The 18,813-nt window shown below is 47.2% G+C and overlaps 1 long non-coding RNA gene across 3 annotated transcripts; it reads left to right on the top strand.

Moving 5' to 3' along the window:
- The first annotated feature begins 723 nt into the window (after nucleotides 1-723).
- LOC133210008 (uncharacterized) lies at nucleotides 724-1,505 on the top strand. 3 transcript variants are annotated; one of them, XR_009724828.1, is made up of 4 exons: nucleotides 724-747; nucleotides 791-859; nucleotides 901-1,318; nucleotides 1,429-1,505. It is a non-coding gene; the product is annotated as an uncharacterized LOC133210008 (long non-coding RNA). The 3 variants fall into 3 exon arrangements; XR_009724829.1 differs by lacking the exon at nucleotides 724-747 and having other exon boundaries at nucleotides 754-859; nucleotides 985-1,318; XR_009724827.1 differs by lacking the exon at nucleotides 724-747 and having other exon boundaries at nucleotides 754-859.
- The last annotated feature ends 17,308 nt before the right edge of the window (nucleotides 1,506-18,813 follow it).

Genomic DNA, 18,813 nt, shown 5'->3' with positions numbered 1-18,813 from the left:
TAGGTTGGGTAGTGTCAGTGTTGCTTTGGGTATTATAGGGGTCAGGTTGGATACTGTTGATGGCACTTTGGGAGCCATTGATGTTAGGTGGTACAGGTGGCTCTTCAGGAACAATAGGTGTTACAATGCATAGGTAGGTGGCACTTTGAGGTAGCAGAGGTGTTAGATGGGTTCTGGTAGGTGGCACTTTGAGTACTATAGGTGTTAGGTTGGATACCACATGTGGTTCCGTGGGTATAGCAGGTGTCAGGCTTAGTGGAATAGGTGGCACTTGAGGTGGCGTTAGATTGGAAATCATAGGTGTTAGGCTGGGTGCTGTTGGTGGCACTTTGGGTAGTGTTCATGTTAGGTTGGATACGGTAGGTGGCACTTTGGGTGCCAAGGGTGTTTGGCTGGGTAGAGTATCAGGGTGGATAGTGTAGGTGGCACTTAGGGTATTGTAGGAGTCAGGCCTGGTAGCGTAGGTGGCACTTAGTGTAGTGTAGTGTACGTGGCACTTGAGCTGGCGTTAGGTCGGCTATCATAGGTGTTAGGTTGAGTAGTCTCAGTGTTACTTTGGGAACCGCAGGTGTTAAGTTAGGTATCATAAGAGGGAACCATAGGTGTCAGGTGGGTATCATAGGTGGGACTTTGGGTACCATACGTGTTAGACTGGGTGTCGTAGGTGGCTCTTCAGGAGCGATAGATGTTAGGGGGGTATTGTAGGTGGCACTTTGGGTACTGTAGGTGTTAGGTTGGGTATCATAGGTGGCAATTTGGGTACCATAGGGGTTAGGCTGCACATTCTAAGTTGTACTTAGGGAACAATATGTGTTAGGTTGGGTATCATAGGTGGCACTTTGCATACTATAGGTGTTAGGTTGGGTATCATAGATGTCACTTAGGGACCATAGTTGTTAGGCTGGGTATCATCGGTGGCACTTTGCATACTATAGGTGTTAGTTCGGGTATCATGCGTCGCACTTTGGGAAGCACAGGTGTTAGGTTGGGTATCATACGTGGCATTTAGGAAACCATAGGTGTTAGTTTGGGTATCATAGGTGGCACTTTGCGTACTATAGGTGTTAGGATGGGTATCATAGGTGGCACTTTGCATACTATAGGTGTTAGGATGGGTATCATAGGTGGCAGTTACGGACCATAGGTGTTAGGTTGGGTATCATAGGTGGCACTTTGGGTACCATAGGTGTTAGGCTAGGTATCATAAGTGGTACTTTGCATACTATAGGTATTAGGTTGGGTATCATAGATGGCACTTAGGGAACCACAGGTGTTAGGTGGGTATCATGGGTGTCACTTTACATACTATAGGTCTTAGGTAGGGTATGGTAAGTGGTACTTAGGAACCATAGGTGTTAGGTTGGGTATCATAGGTGTCACTTAGGGTTTCACACGTGTAGGTCGTACTTAGGGAACAATAGGTTTTAGTTTGGGTATGCTAAGTGGCACTTTGGGAAGTGTGGGTGTTAGATTGGGTGGCATAGGTGGCACTTTGGGTATGCTAATGTGGCATAGAAGAGCTTTATTAGGCTGGTTATAGCAGAGACATGAGTTGAGAATAGAGATAGGGAACATAGGGGTAGGAGGAGTTAGGGTAGGAGGGAGGGTTTGGGGGGTTGGATGGGCGGGGGGGCGGGAAGAGGGGTTGGGGGAGTGGGGGTTGTGGGGAATGGAGGGGGGGAAAGGGGGTGGGGGGTGGGGAAGGGAGGACACTGACACACTTTCCTGTTTGAAAAAAAAGAAGCTTATTTACAAGTGGAAACAGCACAGCTTACAGTGCTCCCTCACCTCCTAACTCCTAAACCCCCCCATCCCCCCCAACCCCTCCAGCTCCTCCCCTATCTCTCCTATAGGGACAGCGACGCCCTGTGGCCACCATGGGGACTGCATGGGAGAGCCATCAATGGGACGTCGATTGGGACCTCAATGGGGATGGCAATGGGGTGAGTGATGGGGACGTCAATGGGGACAGGGATGCGGTCACCCCGTAGGATACCCATAGGACCTATAGGGACCCCATGGGGATAATGGGGGTCACCTGCCCCTATGACCTCCTCGATCTTGACGCAGGTGACATCGATATCCTGTGCAAAGTCCCTGAGCGCCAGCCCCTGGTCCTCGTGTGTCAGTGGGTCAATGTAGAGCTTCCCCTCTGCCACCAGCACCCAGCGTCACCCAGAGATGGGTACCCCATGTGTCAATGATTTTGTCAATGCATGTCAGTGGGTATCAATAACTGTCAATGGCAGTTAATAAATGTCAATGGGTGTCTGTCAGCGGGTGTCAAGAAGTGGCAGTGGCAGTGGCAGTCAATAGATGGCAGTGGGTGTCAGTGGATGTCAATGGGTGTCAATAACTGCCAGTGGCAGTCAATAGATATCAATAGATGTCAATGGATGTCGTCAGTGAGTGTCAGTGGGTGTCAATGGGTGTCAAAAACCGTCAGTGGATGTCCATAGATGTCAATGTATGTCAGTGGGTGTCCATGGGTGTCAACAGGTGTCAGTGGGTGACTCTCACCGTGCCCCATCTGTTCTTCCATGTCCTCCTTGTGCCAGAGGCTGCTGCGCCTGAAGGGGGGGCACAAAGGACACAGGTGACTCAGTGACCTCCCAATAAGCCCCATAGCCACCATTATGCCCCATAGTCCCCATTACCCCCATAGCCCCTTGTGGCCCCCTCACCTGAGGCAGAGCAGGGTCCTCGCCAGCAGCACCAGCAGCAGGAGCCCCCGCAGCTCTGGCCATAAGCCCCCCCTGCCCCAAGCGGACCCCCTCTGGGGGGAGGGGCCGAAAGAAGGGGTGGGGGTGTTGGGGGTGGTTCAATGGGGATTATGGGGGTCCCAGTGGGTGTTGGGCGGGGGGGGTCCAAAAGGCGTCATGGGGGAGTTTAGGAGAGTCCCAGGAGGGGTGATAGGACAGTCCCAGAGGTGGTTATGGGGGCACTGGGGGGGGTTATGGGGTCCCACAGGGGCTCAGTGGTGTCATGTTGGGGTCAGGCTTCTTCCAGACCTTTAACAGAGCTTGGAGGAGGAGAAGCAAGGCAGAGGCTGAAGGCACTGTGGGTGCCACAGTAGCACCGTGGTGGCAAACATCCAGTGGCTTTCCCAGCAGGATGCCACGAAGAAGCAGATGCACCAGACCCCTTGCATGTAAAATCCTCTTCCTTCCTTCCTTCCTTCCTTCCTTGTGTGGGGAGCTCAGAAGTGAGCAGGTACCGGAGGGGTGAGGGGTGACTGTGGTGGCTGAAGTGATTAAGGACAGCACAGGAGGTGTGGTGGGTGAGGGAAGGGACCTGAACTGAGCAGAGGCAGAAGAAGAAGGAAACGGGGTGGGAAGCATGGTGTACAGCATGGCGTTTTCTGCATCGGCTGCCTTCAAACCTGCCACATCTGTGGCAACAGCCCTGTTTTTTCCTCTCGAAGGGATGGGTAGCTGTCAGCAAAGACGTAATATGTATGCTGCACAGGTATGAGGCTAGAGTTGGGCAGGGCAGTACTTCCCAGGGGTGTTAATGCAACCATGGGCACTGCTGGGCAGGCCCTGGGCAGCGAGCTGACCTGGGAGGGAAGCACAGCCAGAAAGAGTGAGCGGACGCACTGCCTCTGGGGCAGAAGAGCTCTAGGTAAGGGCCACAGCACTTAGGTGAGGGGCTGTTCCTCCCCGTTTCCAAACAGCATGAAGAAACGTGGCGACTGCCTGCTCTGGCCTTGCTGCTGTTGTTCACAGCTCTCAAATACAATGACCTAAGGCACAGTGCTTTGTTCTTTTGTGTTCTTTCAGGCTCATCTGTCACTGCATCCCTTGAAAGCATCAATGACACCACGCTAACCACGGAACTGCTTCAGAAGACCTTGGGAGCGGATGAGGGGTTCATTTGGTCAAAAAAGGGAAGTTTTTGAATTGCTTGTTTCCCATGTTAGAATGGATTTAGCTTCCGATTCCTGGGTCCTGTTAGGAAATAACGTGATGTGATCTTCCAGGTAAAGTGCCCAGAGAATACCCTGGAGTAAGAACAGAAACTGAAAGAGGTGACGACCTACTGCATGGACGTCTGCATCGCAGGGGCTGCGCTGCCGCGCAGAAACCAGGTACCTGGTGCTCCTCTGCCTCCCTGCAGCCCCAGCAGGACCCTGAGCAGCAGTTCACAGAGAGCAAGAGAGAATGCACCCCAGGTGATATTCCCTGTAGGTTTAGGGCCACAGAATCAGCCGCGGGTGTCAGCAGAGGCAGGACGTGTGGGGCCTGTGCAGCCACGCATCCTGGCCAGGAGGAGCAGGGCCAGCCTGTGGGGCTGCAGGATGGGCACAGGCTACATGTACAGGGCTGGTGCCCAGCACCAACAGCTCGCTGGTACTTAAGGGTTTCCCTGGCACCTCCTCCTCCTGCATAGGAGATTTTACCCCCGTTTGGTCTTGAGTGTCGATCTGCTGGCTAAATAAATGGTGGCAGAACTTTCCACTGAGGTCTAGCCTCTCATCACTCATCACTTCCTCAGCCGGTGTGTTTGGTGGCTAGCAGTGGTGCTCAGTAGCTGTGCTGAACCCTAAGGTAAGCAAGGTGGAAGATGTGATATCTGGTATTAGACACACCAGCCTATCAGCCTCATCAGTGTTGATGCTGTGGACTCATGTCAGTGGTTGCTTGAACTGAAGAAAAACCCAGTTCTTGCTCCTAGGTAAATACAAGAACCCTTCTGTTTCGGAGCAGCGTGCACTCGTGTGGACATTGTGTGTGCCAGAACAGACCCTTTCAGGAGCTCCAGAAGTTCTTTTTAACCTCTTTCTCTCAGCTGCAAGACCGAAAAGAAAAGAAAGGTTTCTGCTAATGGGAAGCAACAGAGGAGAGCAGAGGTATGTCTGGTAATTGTAGCACATGCTCCTCTGACCTTGCCAGGAGAGGAAATGCATTTACCCTCTGCTTTCCCCAACTGGTCTGTAATTGGCCTGTAGTTCTCCTCCCCATTTCTGCATTTTATAGAATCATGGAATGGTTCATGTTGAAAGGGACCTTAAAGCTCATCCAGTTCCAACCCCTGCCAGGGGTGGGCAGGGACACATCACACTAGAGCAGCTTGCTCCAAGCCCCTGTATCCAACCTGGCCTTGAACGCTGCCAGGGAAGGGGCAGCCACAGCTCCTCTGGGCACCCTGTGCCAGCGCCTCAGCACCCTCACAGGGAAGAGCTTCTGCCTGAGAGCTTGTCTCAGTCCCCCCTCTGTCAGGTTACAGCCATCCCCTTTTGCCCTGTCCCTACGGGTCCTTGTCCAAAGCCCCTCTCCGGGTTTCTTGAAGCCCCTTTAGGCACTGGAGCTGCTCTAAGGTTTCCCCTTAAGGAGCCTTCTCTTCTCCAGGCTGAACAAGCCCAGCTGTCTCAGCCTGGCTCCAGAGCAGAGCTGCTCCAGCCCTTGCAGCGTCACCGTGGTTTCCTCTGGCTCACTCGAGCAGCTCCACATCCCTCTTGAGTTGGGGCTCAAGATCTGGATGCAGGCCTTTGTTTTCTCTTAACATTGGCATAAATGCAGAGTGACACTTTTTTAACAGCTGGACAGATCTAGATCCTGCTATAGAAATACCTGGGGCCAGTAAATCAGAGCAAAAGCACATCCTCTGCTTGAACAAGGAAGAAATTACTTTGTTTGGAGACGTTCAAGGCCAGGCTGGATGTGGTTCTGAGCACCCTGATCTAGTTGAAGATGTCCCTGCTCATTGCAGGGGACGTTGGACTAGATGACCTTTAGAGGTTCCTCTCAACCAGAACCATTCCGTGATCCTGTGATGAGAACCCTAGGGAATGCAGGCGTTTCCCTACAGCTGCTGAGGGTCTCTTTAATACCCCAAAGCCACAATTACCCTTCTTTCTTACACAAGGGCTTCTCATCCTCACGCTCTTTGGTGTGTCTGGTGGGATTGTGCCCTTGCTGAAGCTCGTCTTTGGTACCTAGAGCTAAAGTGCTTTGCTGACACGAGGTTAAATTCATCTGGGGGAACGTATTTTAATGCAGCCAGGGAGGGCAAACTGGCTTATTTGAAATCCTGAGGTCTGTTCAGCATGTGGTTCACAATAAATGTTTGCTACCACAAGTAACAGTACCAATGCAAGTAACACCCAGCTCTGGGCAAATTCACTTTTATTTCAACCTAGTTGAACTGGTCACGTACCAGCATAGCGAGTATCGCATCTTGAAAGCAAAGCTCCTCTGGTGCAGCTGAAGGACCCCTGATCCCAGCAGGAGGCCTGAGGCTGCTTTTCCATTTACCTACGAGAAAAATGGCACTTGAACCGCAGGAGGATGTAGAGCTTTCATGTGCATAACCCCAAATGCATCTACCTTTCCTAGCCTGCCAGGCGTGCGGCGTCAGTGCAGGTTTCTAGTTCACTAAAGGGTATTACCTGCTAAACATTTGACAGTGACAAGGCTTCGTCTGTACCATAGCTGATGGGGTGGGGGGGGGGGGCTTACAGACCAGAACACACACAGCCTGTTCCAGAGATTGGCTTTCCCGGCAGCCCCGGGCACCACACGCTCGCAGGGACAGAGATGGGTATTTAGCCCCTGATGTCAAGAAGACGCCGTAACGGAGCGGTGCCTGCAGGCAGACAGCACATTTCCAAGGGACCCCTCTTTGCTGCTGCCTTTGCCGCACCCTGGTGATCACAGAGCCCTGCAGGTGATGCATGCTGCCCAGCAGGCAGTGTGATGATGAACCCAGCCGTACAGGGATAAGGTCCGTGGATGCTGCCATGAAGCATGGCAAAGTGGCACGGGAGGAAGAGGTAAGGCCACTGGGGATGTGAATGGAAAACTCTGTGCTTAGGGCACAGGCAGCAAGCGCTGTGGGCATGTGCCTCTGCCTTCCGTGCACGCAGCAGCATCCCCTCCTGTTCGGTGCCTGCTGCCAGAGCCTGTCTGCTCTGTCGGTGGCATTAGTGTCGCAGCACAGCTCACATAGATGGGTGGCTATAACAGATCACTGCTCAGCCGCTTCCCTTAGAGAAAGGATTCCCTTTGTGCAGCTGCCTCTCACGGCTTGATGAAGCTCCGTGACAGACAAGACTATGTATATTTAATGATTCCTGCTTTTAATGCAATTAAATAGTTGCCCTGAAAAAATAGATGTCATCAGGCCAGGAGCACTTGCCTTTTGTCCTCTCTAATACTCTCTTACTAAGTCTCTTCCCTTCCCGTCTGTCTCTCTTCCCTTCCTGGTTCCTCTTGTACTTCTCTCCTGTATCCTCTTAGTCTCTTCCATTTCCTTACAGTCTCTGCCCTTCCGGTTCTGTTTTCTTAGATTCTTTTATATTCTCTTTCCATATGTTCTCCTAGTCTTTTCTAATCTCTGTTCTCTTCCACTCCCTTCTCTTCTCTCCTTTTGCATTTTCTTCTCTTCCCTTCTCTTTACTGTCTTCAGTTGTCCTATAGTCTCTTAGTCTCTTCCCTTCCCTTATGTTCTCTAATATTCTCTTACATTCCCTTCTCTTTTAGATTCTCTTACGTTCTCTTCCCTTATCTTAGATGCTGTTATAGTCTCTCCTCGTATATTCCTCTTACATTATTTTCCCTTATGCTCTCTTAGAGTCTCTTCCCTTTTTCTGTAGTCTTACATTTTCTTATTTTCTCTTACGTTGTCTTATCCTATGTAGTGTTTTCGCTTATTCCCGTCTCTCTTCTATATTTGCTTACGTATTCTTCTCTTAGATTCCCTTCTTCCTTTATTTGCTTGTATACCCTTATAGTCTCTTCCGTTTCCTTTTCTTAGATTCTCTAAATTTCCCTTTTCCTGTATGCTCTTCAATTTTTCTCTCTTGTCTTCTCTTAGATTCTCTACTCTTCTAATCTTAGATTCTCTTCTATTCCATGATATTCTCTCCCCCTATATTCTCTTCTTAGATGCTCTTCAATTCTCTAATCTTAATCTTAGATTCTATTAGATCTCTCACGTTCCCTGATACTCTTTTCCCCTAGATGCTCTTCTCCAGTAATCTCTTGGATTCTGTTCCCTTCTATTCTCTTCCCCATATTCAGTTGTACTCTTGCCTTCTCTTCCATTCGATTGTCTCAGAACCTCTGCTCTTGTATGCACTCTCATTCTGCAGGAAGGTGGGAGGGAAAAAGGAGACAGGGAAGCAAGGAGGGAGGGGAAAAAAGGAAGGATTGAAGGAGGGAGGGAAAGAAGGAGCCATTTATGGTCATTTCTATCCGGGTTTTGCCCATTTCTGACAAGTTTAAGCCTTTTTTTTTGCTATTTGCAACCCGTTTTACATCTATTTCCCCATTTCTAAACCGGTTTTGGCCATTTCTAACTCAATTTTGGCCACTTCTAACCCATTATACGCATTTTTTTTTTCCCACTTCTAACCATTTTTTGATCTTTTCTAACCTGGTTTAAGCCATTTTTGGTAATTTTTAACCCATTTTAAGCCATTATTTTTATTTTTTTTTGTATTTCTAAACTGGTTTTGGCTGTTTCCAACCCATTTTTGCTGAATTCTGACCCATTTTAAGCCTCTTTTGGCTATTCCTAATGCATTTATGGCCACTTATAAACCGTTTTAAGCTTTTACTTGCTATTTCTAAACTCTTTTTGCCGTTTCTGAGCCATTTTTGGCCACTTGTAACGCGTTTAAAGCAATTTTTTTTCAATTTCCACCTCATTTTGGCCCATTTCTAACTCGGTTTAATCCACTTTTTTCTTGTTCTAACCCATTTTTGCCCATTTGTCCCCAGTTTTAAGCTGGTTTTGACCATTTCTAACCTATTTTTGGCCACTTCTAACATGATTTATGCCATTTTTAGCCATTTGTGGCTAGAAGCTTTTTTATGTCCCATTCTAACCTGTTTTAAGCCAGTTTGGCCCTTTCTAAACCATTTTTCTTCATTTTGAAGCAATTTTTTGCCACTTCCAACACATTTTTGCCCATTTCTCACCCGTTTTAAGCCATTTTCCTTGTTACCCATTTTTCCCCATTTCTAACCTATTTTAAGCTTTTTTATTTATTTCTAAACTATTTAGGGCCATTTCTATCCCATTTTTTTGCCCTTTTCTTACCGGTTTTAAGCTATTTTTGGCTATTTTAAACCCAACTTTCCCATTTCTAACGCATGTAAAGCTTTTTTTGGCTATTTCTGAACAATTCATGGCCATTTTTGTCCCATTTTTGCCCGATTCTAACCCGTTTTAAGCCATTTTTTCTCTTTTCTACCCACTTTTTACCTATTTTAATCCATTTTGGGCCATTTCTATTCCATTTTTGACCATTTGTAATCTGCTTTAAACCATTTTTGCCCGTTTCTCATGTCATTTTAGGTATGGGACGCTCATAAAAAGAGTTACTAAAGGAGACTAAAAAGCAGGGACAGCTGAAAAAAAACTCCAAATCCATACAAACGCATAAAGAGAATAAAGAGCGCAAGAGCAGAATGTGATTGTAAACTGCTGCAACGCAAGCACAGAGGGATAAAAGTGAACAAGCCTGAAAGAATCTCTAATAAAAGTTCCCTTAGCAACTTAGCCCAGCCCCGGTATTGCAGAGACTTCAGGTCCCCAGTCGGCAGTTGATGTCCCCGGGGGATGTAAAGTGGGCTGGGAGCGGCCGCTGCTCTCAGCCCTTTGCCTCCTGGGTACCGAAAAGTGACCGTGTGCTGTCACCACGTGTCCAGAGGTGGGTACTGCAGGTGTTGTAGGTATGGGGGGGGGGGGGGGCATGGCGTGGCGCGGGGCACGGTTCGCTGCTGCCATCGTGAGTCTAAATTCGGTACTGCAGGCAGCGGAGATGGGGCGGGGCAAACGACTGGCTCAGTGCAACGTTAGCTGCTGCCATCCTCTTGCCGAAAGCCGGTACTGCAGGAGGCGGAGCGGCAGTGGCACCGGAATAGCGTGCATGCAACCCGCGGCCGTCAATCACCGCGAGCACCGCCCTTCCGCCTCTCTGATTGGTTCAGCTTCACCAGTGCAGCCTCTTTTCTGCAGTCCGGTCGGTTCCGGATATCGGCCCCGTGATCCCAGCACCGACCGTCTTCCGGCCGCGTTCGTCTGCTTTCCCCCGTGCAGTGCCGCGGTTTGGACACACGGTAGCATCGGAACGCGGCCCCCAGCCGCTTTCCCCACATCACCGCCGCACCCGGCCCATCACCGGCCGCTTCGGTGCTGCGTTTTCGGCAGAGCCACAGCGCGACCCCCATTCCCGTAGGTACCGGGAGTTCGATACAACATGGCAGCAGCGAGCGGCGCCCGGAGCCGCTCTCCCCCGCCTTCTGCCCCACCTGCAGTAACCGACGTCGGGACACCTGGGAGCAGCACACGCTCACCTTTTCGGTGGCGCAGAGACAACGGGCTCCGAAACCGCTGCTCCCCGCCCGGTTTCCATCCTCCGGTGAGCGTTCCTCGGAGCGGTTTTTCCGGTTCTGCAAACCCAACAGCGTTTCTCTCGCAGGCATCACCTGCACGCACAGAGCTCCTGCCCTCGCTTGGCCGCCTAAAGCTCCGTCTGCGCACGGCCTCTCTGGTGCCCGCTCCCCAGCATTAACGAGTGTCTCTGTCAGGTTTTCTTTTCGGAGGTGTTATGTTTATGAGAGGGGTTTAGGTTTCCTGAGGTTGCCTATTGGTCCGCTTTGCTGGTTTTGTTATTGGGCTCTGGATGTTTTCTTTCCTGGAAGCAGAGTTTTGAGGTTGCTTTTTAGCACTTGTGTTCTGTGTTGGGTTAGCTGAAATCTTCCCTGCTGGGAGACCTGTAATGTTCCTTGGAGCTGGCAGCGTGACAGGCTAGTCCTTATCCCACCAGCCAGCACTGGGGCGCGAGAACAAAGCCAGAAAAGTTCCTTGGAGCGTTCCATGTTTGAGCCCTTGTACCCGTCCTCCAAAACTTCCTTTCAGCAATTAATTTCTCTTCCTGCCCTCATGTTTTGAATCCACTTTGCAGGTGAGATAAGAGGATTCTTTTTGCCCTGAAATGATGGCAGCTACAAGTAATCTGTGCTGTGTCTGTGCACCCGGGGCTTTTTCGTTGGTTTTTTTTTTTTTGCCTTTTGTCTTTTCTCCAAGGAAAGCGAGTATTTTGTGCTTATGGAAAAACAGGAGATTAGCTGCACCAGAACACGGAGTATGAGTTAACTTGAGGCAAAACCCAGCTGAACAGCAGCAATGCAAATTTGCCCGTGGCTCTGGTGCCGAATACCTCCAATTACAAATCTTCAGGGATCATTAAGTGGAAACCAAGTCCCCTTTTTAAAGTTTTGGGGTTTTTTTTATTAAAAACAGTAAATGTAGCTGAACGTCTGCTAATAAATTATTTCTCGCCCCATCCCTCTGCAGGTAAAGGAAGGTTTTGAAGGGCAGGAAAGGGGTGTGTGGGTGTGGGTGTGGGTGTGGGTGTGGGTGTGGGTGTGGGTGTGGGTGTGGGTGTGGGTGTGGGTGTGTGTGTGTGTGTGTGTGTGTGTGTGTGTGTGTGTGTGTGTGTGTGTGTATCTCCGGAAGTGGCCGGTGTCACGTGGTGGCTGCTGGCTTCCGGGGAGCAATGGCCGGCGCGGCTGCTCGTTGGGGTGCGGGCGGGCCCGCGCCGTGCTCGTGGCCCCAGCCCGGTGTTCGCGCGCCGGCTCCGGTCCCTGCGGCGGGGTTTCGGTGACGCACGCGCAGCGCCCGGGAGCAGCATGGCGGCGGGCAGGGTTCGGGTCCCGGCGGCGGCAGCAGGTAGCAGTGAGATCCGAGCCAGCGGGGGTCCGGGGCGAGCGGGGAGGCCTTGGGCGGGCGCAGAGCGGCGTCTCCTGCCCTCTGGGCGCCCGGCGCGGGAAGCCTCACAGCGCCCGGTGCTCGGTTCTGGGGGGGAGTAAAGACACGGGGGGGAGAGGGGTGTTACCCGGAGGTCGTTGATTCACACTGTACCTTCATGGGTAGGGGAAGGGGCGAAACAATTTCTGGCCGTTTCTGTCTTATGTTTGTCCATTTCTGACCAGTTTTAAGCCTTTTTTGGCTCGTACTAAACCGTTTTTGCCCGTTTCTTGCCAGTTTTAAGATTAGTTTGGCTGTTTCTAACCCATGTTTTCCCGTTGCTAGCCCATTTTAAGTCTTTTTTTCAGTATTTCTAAACAATCGATGGCCCACTCTCTTATTTTTGCCCGTTTCTTCCTAGTTGTAGGCCATTTTTAGCTATTTCTGAACAGTTTCTAGTCATTTCTAGCCTGTTTTAAGCTTATCTTGGCTCTTTCTGAACTGGTTTGGGCTATTTCCAACCCTTGTTTTTGCCTAATTCTAGCTTTCTTGAATCAATTTTGGCCATTTCCAAACCCTTTTTTGTCCGGTTCTTACCAATTTCTTGCCGTTTCTAGCCCATTTTTGCCCTTCCTTGACTCGGTTTGAACCATGTTTTGGCCATTGCGAACCCATTTTGGTTCCTTTCTAACCCATCTTAAGGCTTTCTTGGCCCTGTTTGGTGTCTCTGCTATCTGTTGAAATATTTAAACTGATGGAATCGGAATGAAGCCCCGTGTTGACTATATACGCGTAGCTCTTGGAAAGGCTCCCCTGAAGTGCGGTTTCAGAGATGGGATTAAAATCTTGCCCACCGTTGCCTTGACTCAGCTATTGATAAGCTCAGTGGTGAAATTCCTTTCCCCTCAGGTAAGGAAACAGGACAGTGCTTGGCAGATTTTCCTAATTCAGCTGCTAGCATACAGCTGTATCACAAGCAGGGAACAAAAGGAAAACTTTGAAAGGCAAGGAAATAAAATCTGGTGCCTGCACGAGCTTTCCCCTCAGTGCTCTGAACCCACGCAAAGAGCTTGGTCTTATCCTTTCCTTTATTCCTTTTTTTTTCCCCTTCCGCACAAGGAGGTTTCAGTGTTACTCTTCAGGATACTGTGCTCTGTAATCTTCTCTGGGAGACTGCATCTCTTTTCCTAAATGACTGGCAGAAGATCTTTCTCAGAAAATCACCGTCTTTGAGCCTTCATCTTGAATTTGTGCTGCACTCCCTAAGTTATAAAAGCGAGAAAGGTCTCTCTGCAAATCCTTAATTAATCATAGCAAATTCTCCACCTGTGTGAAATGTGATTCGTGTCTGCCCCTTGACTGCTATCCTTCCTTGTAGCATACCACCTGCGTTTCAGCAAAGACCCTGGCATTATGCAGGGTGCTCTGCACCATGCCATCTGAGAAGGGGGGTTAGGGTTTGAGGAGGCAATGTTGTATTTAGCTTGAATGAGTTCGCATTTCTTTTGAATGCTTTGATGCCCTTACGAAAGCAGACGTTTTCAGGATTGGGTGCCTGCAGTTAAACTGTTGAATTCATAGAGGAACTCTTAAATAAAGGTCTCAGGTTGCTAAATCATGTCGCTTCCTCGCGATGCTGAAATACTTTTAGCATCCATCACTGTATGAATGTCTGTAATCCTTTAATTTTTCAGTAATGGCTTATACGTAAACGAGCAGCTTTTATAAAGCAATTCAAGATCTTATGGTAAAAAGCACTCCGTAAAAAGTGTTATTTACTCTTGGACTTTGTGATATAGACAGAATGTGTGTTCCAGAAATGCTGTTGTTTTAACTTTTAATAATGGGTAAGGCATGGTCTAGGATGAGGTGTCCCTGTTTATGGCAGGAGGGTTGGAACTAGACGGTCTTAAGGTCCTTTTCAATCCTAAATATTCTATGATTCTAAGAGCATTTCTTCCTAAGACACAGGTTGAATTACATAACAATTCATTTTGCAAAGAGCTTTCCTTCTGTGCATAATGCTTTCTCTGCATTTCAACAGGCGAAAGCACTCGCGAGAGTATAAGCAAGGCAGTGTTGCCAAGCGAAGGACGTCAGATCAAGTTTTTGCTGATCGAGTTACAAGCGTTCCCTAATGTACTACAATGAAACTTCCTCTGTTGTATATGGATAATCCAGAAATCACATTGATCAGTGCATAAGTTTTTAGACCAGCATGATTATTAATTTTAAGTTTACTAAACCAGTATTGAGCAGCTTAACCAAAGTTCACAATTAATCTGTATGTAAATGTCTTTTTATTTTATTGGTTTTTCATTTTTATAGTTCAAATCCCATATATATGTGATTTAGAGTTTAAGAGGAACTCGTTCACTTCATAAATATTAATTACTGCATAGGTTTTATTCCATATTAGAGCATCTGGGGAAAAAGCGCTGATCATTACTTGCTTGCGAGGATGTATTTTTGCCTAAGAATACCCTTGGATAAATTCAGTCTGATTTAGAGAACATTGGTCTGAAAGGTGTAACGCGTTAATTTCAGGCATAGTATTTTAATAGCAGCAACCGCAGTGTGACAGCATGTTCAGCCCTGCAGTCTGAAATGTGCTTTATTTTGCAGTCTCCTCCAGCAGAGTTTGAGTGGACCAGCGGGAGGAGGATGACATCAGCTTAATGTTACATGGCAGCAACAGAATATGCACATCCATTGTCATTAAACTGTAAAAGACCAGTTCTTAGGGCAGCTCCCTAGGTAAAAGTAAATCAGAAAACTTCCCTGTCTTCATTAACAGGATCCTCAGCTGGCGTCAGTCAGGGTTGCTCCATTGATTTCAGCATGGAGGAGCCAGATGAACAACTTTAAAACATAGCCTGAGCTTCAAATGATTGTAAGGTATGTGGGATAGTCCACCTTTGCTGCAGGGTGCAGCATGTGTTATTTCCATAGGCACCTTGATTCAGTGAATAATGTGATGACAGCTACTTAGTGTCTGGAGATTGTATTTGCTCTTTTACCTGGTCTTCACCATCTTAACGTATTTCTGTGCTTACCCCCACTGTATTTGGTCTGTTTGGCTGGCTAGGACAAAAAAAAATGGGCATGTAGTTACCTGGTCTGTATTTGGAAGGTGAAATTCATAGCAGGTTTCACCTGGAACCGTACATGACTTTTTATCGAGGTGGTAACAGTTTGCTGTTTTCTCTCTTGTGTACTGACAACAGGGCTGGGCACAGTCTGTCCAACGACCCTTTTGCAGTGCTCATCTCAACTTTTTGAGCGTGGAGCATAGTGTGGGCTGCCTAAGCTTGACCTTGAAATTGTGAACATAATTTTTATTTCCTGAGTATTGTGGCATCCGGGGAAATGCAAGCATAAACTGCTCAGGATAAAAGTATTGACTCTTGACATACATTTCTGTGTGCCGTATATTTCCATAGCTGTTTAGATGATGAACCTGGCAAAAAAAGCTGGGTTTCATCATCAGTATATTCCCTGTGTTGCCGCCAGTCGGTTACCATCTGTTTTACTCCCAGAAAATGGTAGAGATTAAGACTCAAGTGACCCATAATCCCCCAATACTGGCGTGTTTAATAGAGGATCAGTAACTGTACAGCACTAAGCAAAGCGCTGTTTAAAGAAATGTGGATTTGCTCTTTGCCAGTGTTTGGGTAATCGTACTGGAATAAGGCAAAGAGTTGAATAGGAATGTTTGTCGCATTGCATTGAATTTTATTTTTTTAAATCCAAATATTTTGTAACTGTTTTACAATCCGTTTGCTAATTTGTGCATAGAAATACCCATGGTTTATATCCAAGAGAAAACTGTGATTGTTGTTGCCAAAAGTAGATGTTGCTTCTTTGTGAGTACAAAAAGCAGGAGGCGGAGTTCTGAAACAGAGCCCAGCCACGGATGAGTTTGTGAGGATAAAATGTGAAAAAGAAGCGATGGCTAGCAGAAAGCCTTGGGGATGAGAGGTGAAGCTTCAGTCTAAAAGGCGAAGCGATACTCAAATATGGTAGAATTTGGGGATGAAATCCTCCCTTTATTCATGTCAACGAGGTGGTTTTTTTTTTTCTTTTTCTTATTTTTCGGTTAATTTATTGAGACTTCTCTCTGTATAATCTTTGTGCGTTTGTAATCTAACGGAAGGTCAGGTCAAGTTTATGAGACTAAATCTATTGACTCGAGTTGTTACACTCTCAACAGGTTAGGTTGTGTTCGGAATAATGTGCCAGAAAAGCCAGTGTTTCACTGTACTTGAATGGCAAATTCTTCACTTGCCAGACACTCTTAGGAGACTGCGTAAAAATCACGTTTGTAACTCAGCTTTTCTAAAACAGCATAATTCCACTGTACCCGTATTTTTTGTAAATGAAATGAGAAATTAGAAGCCCCAGTTGTTGACTAATTTTTCTGCAGTCTCTTTTGTATTCCTTTTCGTTGCAAAAGCAAATGTTAAAGTCGGGATGTTTAATATCAGTATAAGAGTTACTGAGAACTTGATTATATTGCCAGTCCAGGGAGAATTGATTTTTCTCAATTTTAAAGACGTATTAATCATCACATTAATTCCAACCTTCTTTTATAATGAAATGCCCAGAGCTGGTTGAATGAAGTCTCGTCGGTAGGCAATTAACGGATGGCCAACTTTTCCTTCCATCTTAGAGCCAGGATATTTAATGTGTGACTTGTATGAAAAGACACTACCTTATTGGTACTTATAGTGAAATGGGAACATGTGAAAAATACTGCTTTATGGTAGGAAAGTAATTGTTTTACTGAGAGAGCTGAATCTTGAGATACTGTTGAAGATAAAGGCAATTTCATAGCTGCAAGTGTTGGAGGTTGTCAGTTTGGCAAAATGAAGTGAGCAGTTTCTAATTTTTGCGATACTCTTTTCTCGCCTCCGAAGGCAATGAAATGATCTGCAGCTCAGACTTGGAATCTCTGTGAAGACTTCAGATACCGCCTTAGTAGTGGTACGGTAACCTTCTGAAATTCCTTAGCTTAGCTTTACCTGGTACTGTAGTTGGCAGTGAGTTCTGCTACTTCTAGGGCAGTGTTTCGCAGCACTTGGCGAGATGTGCACTGGTCTTGGCAGCTTGTTCCATCCTGGTCCTGGCGCCTGGGCACCAGGGTGCTCAGGATTCTCCTGAGCTCAGCTGGTAAATGAGAACCGTCTCCCTTACTGTTATTTCCTGCACTCTCAGTGGCTCGTCTTTCCCTCTGTCCTGTCCCCTTAATTGGAGCTTTCTATCCCCAGCATCCTGAGAACTTAAGAGTTTTATCCCAGCCTTGTTTGGAGGGGGAAGGAGAGCTGGTAGTGAGTAACTGTGAGCAGGAATTTCTTACACTCGGTGAGCCATGAAGAAAATAATATTTTTATCCTTCCTGAGTAGATGGATTTGGACTTGCAGTTGAATGTAGCTTGTAGTGAGGCTATATAATACTGTGAAATTCACACTTGATCATAGTCCGTGGTCCATCAGTGTGGGACCTCCGCTATGGGGCAGCACCTCTAACAAATCTGTTCTCCTTCTTACGATTAAAAGTCTATAAGTAGCTGCCTTTGTGGAGTGGCATAGGGAAAGCAAGTAACTTGAGGGAAATAAGAGCTAATAAGAAGATCATAATCCTCGCTTTGTCACAAAACTCAGAACTGTTGGTCTCAATCGTACTAGGTTTAGAAATGGAATATGTACAATATGCAGCGAGAGAATAGCAGTTCCTTGAATTCCAGTGTCATGTCAGGGTTGATTGACAGCATTCTCTTAGGCTTGACCTAGATGACTTCTTCCAAGTTTAATGAAAGCTACAATTCAAAGTGTTAGGCTTTTTCTTTCTTTTCTTTCCTCCTCTTTTCTATATTGTATGTCTTCAAAGAAGCGTTCTCTACGTTTTAGAACATAGAGACAATAACAGTGTTTTATTGTGATCTACACTGACTGCAGCATGTGTTCCCTCCACAGCATTTTACACAGGCTTAATGACAGCAGAGGAGCCTATGCAGTGCGTTTGCTGGGTGAAAAGTCTTATTCTTGTTTGCATATTCCATGATTTGGGAGGTAGATGAGGGCCGAGACATGAGACGGAAATACGTATGCATGTGATCAGCTCACAGGGTAATGTTTCCTGTTTTGATACTTACATATATCTGAAAGAAATGCACTGGATTTTCTGCCTGACAGAGGACTTCCCTCTGGTCAAAGAGCAAGCGGTCCAGGCAGGGTGGAAATCCAGAAAAAACGCACAGTTTTATGCAGACCTGCGTTTTTGAGACTTGGAAACCAGATTCCTTTTCAGATGTGTCCAGCGTATGGTGAAGCGGCAGGAGTCAAAAGGGAGCATGGATATAAGCAAGTGTGGTTAGCCGAAAGAATAGGCATTTTCACTTTGGGTTGTTTGTTTGGTATTGAAAAAAAGTTGTCTTTAAAAAAAAAAGGAAAGAAAAGGAAAAAAAAAGAAGTGTAATTTTGGGAGGCCTGACCTTTCCTTTTTCCCTTTTTCTGCTGCCTCTGTCCATGAGAGCGGAGGACACCATTTCCTCCAAGCTTTTCAGGTTAAGTGCATGCTAGTGACAGGCCCAGTTTCCAATTCCTTGCAGAGGCTGCAGTCTCGTGCCTTGCCTGGCACTTTGGCCTATCCTGCTTCTGCTCTGCCCAAATGTTCTCCTGCCTTCTGAGGCTGTGAGCAGCCGAGTTCTGATTTGGGCCAACACGTTGTGCAATTGGTGTAATTTGATTGGAATGTGAAGCATTTGATCATTTGCCTTTTTCCAGTATTAAAGTACCCTTTTAAGAAGTATCCATCTGCATTATTTTCAACCTTCCTGACAACTGTAGGGATGCTTCGTTTTCTCAGCTGTCTTGTGACAGTCACGTCAAAAGATATTGCTCATCATCCTGCAGGGAAGTGATAGCTTTAATACAGCTTTTTTTTTTACCCCTGGGCTGTTGATTTCCCTTTACTTTTTTTTCTGTAGTTGACTACAATAGATGGTTTTCTGATGAAGCTTAAGAAAAAACATCAAGTGTGCTAGTTTCCTGTCTCTGTGTGTCTGCCTTCTCATTTTGCCTTCCAAGAACCACATTTAAGTATTCCCA

The sequence above is a fragment of the Neopsephotus bourkii genome, unplaced genomic scaffold (genome assembly GCF_033783945.1).
Source record: "Neopsephotus bourkii isolate Nb327-2 ecotype Australia unplaced genomic scaffold, CSIRO-AGI_Nbou_v1 NB_384, whole genome shotgun sequence".
NCBI lineage: Eukaryota > Metazoa > Chordata > Aves > Psittaciformes > Psittacidae > Neopsephotus > Neopsephotus bourkii.
The sequence above is the reverse complement of the archived record's forward strand: the minus strand, read 5'-3'. Positions and strand labels throughout refer to the sequence as shown.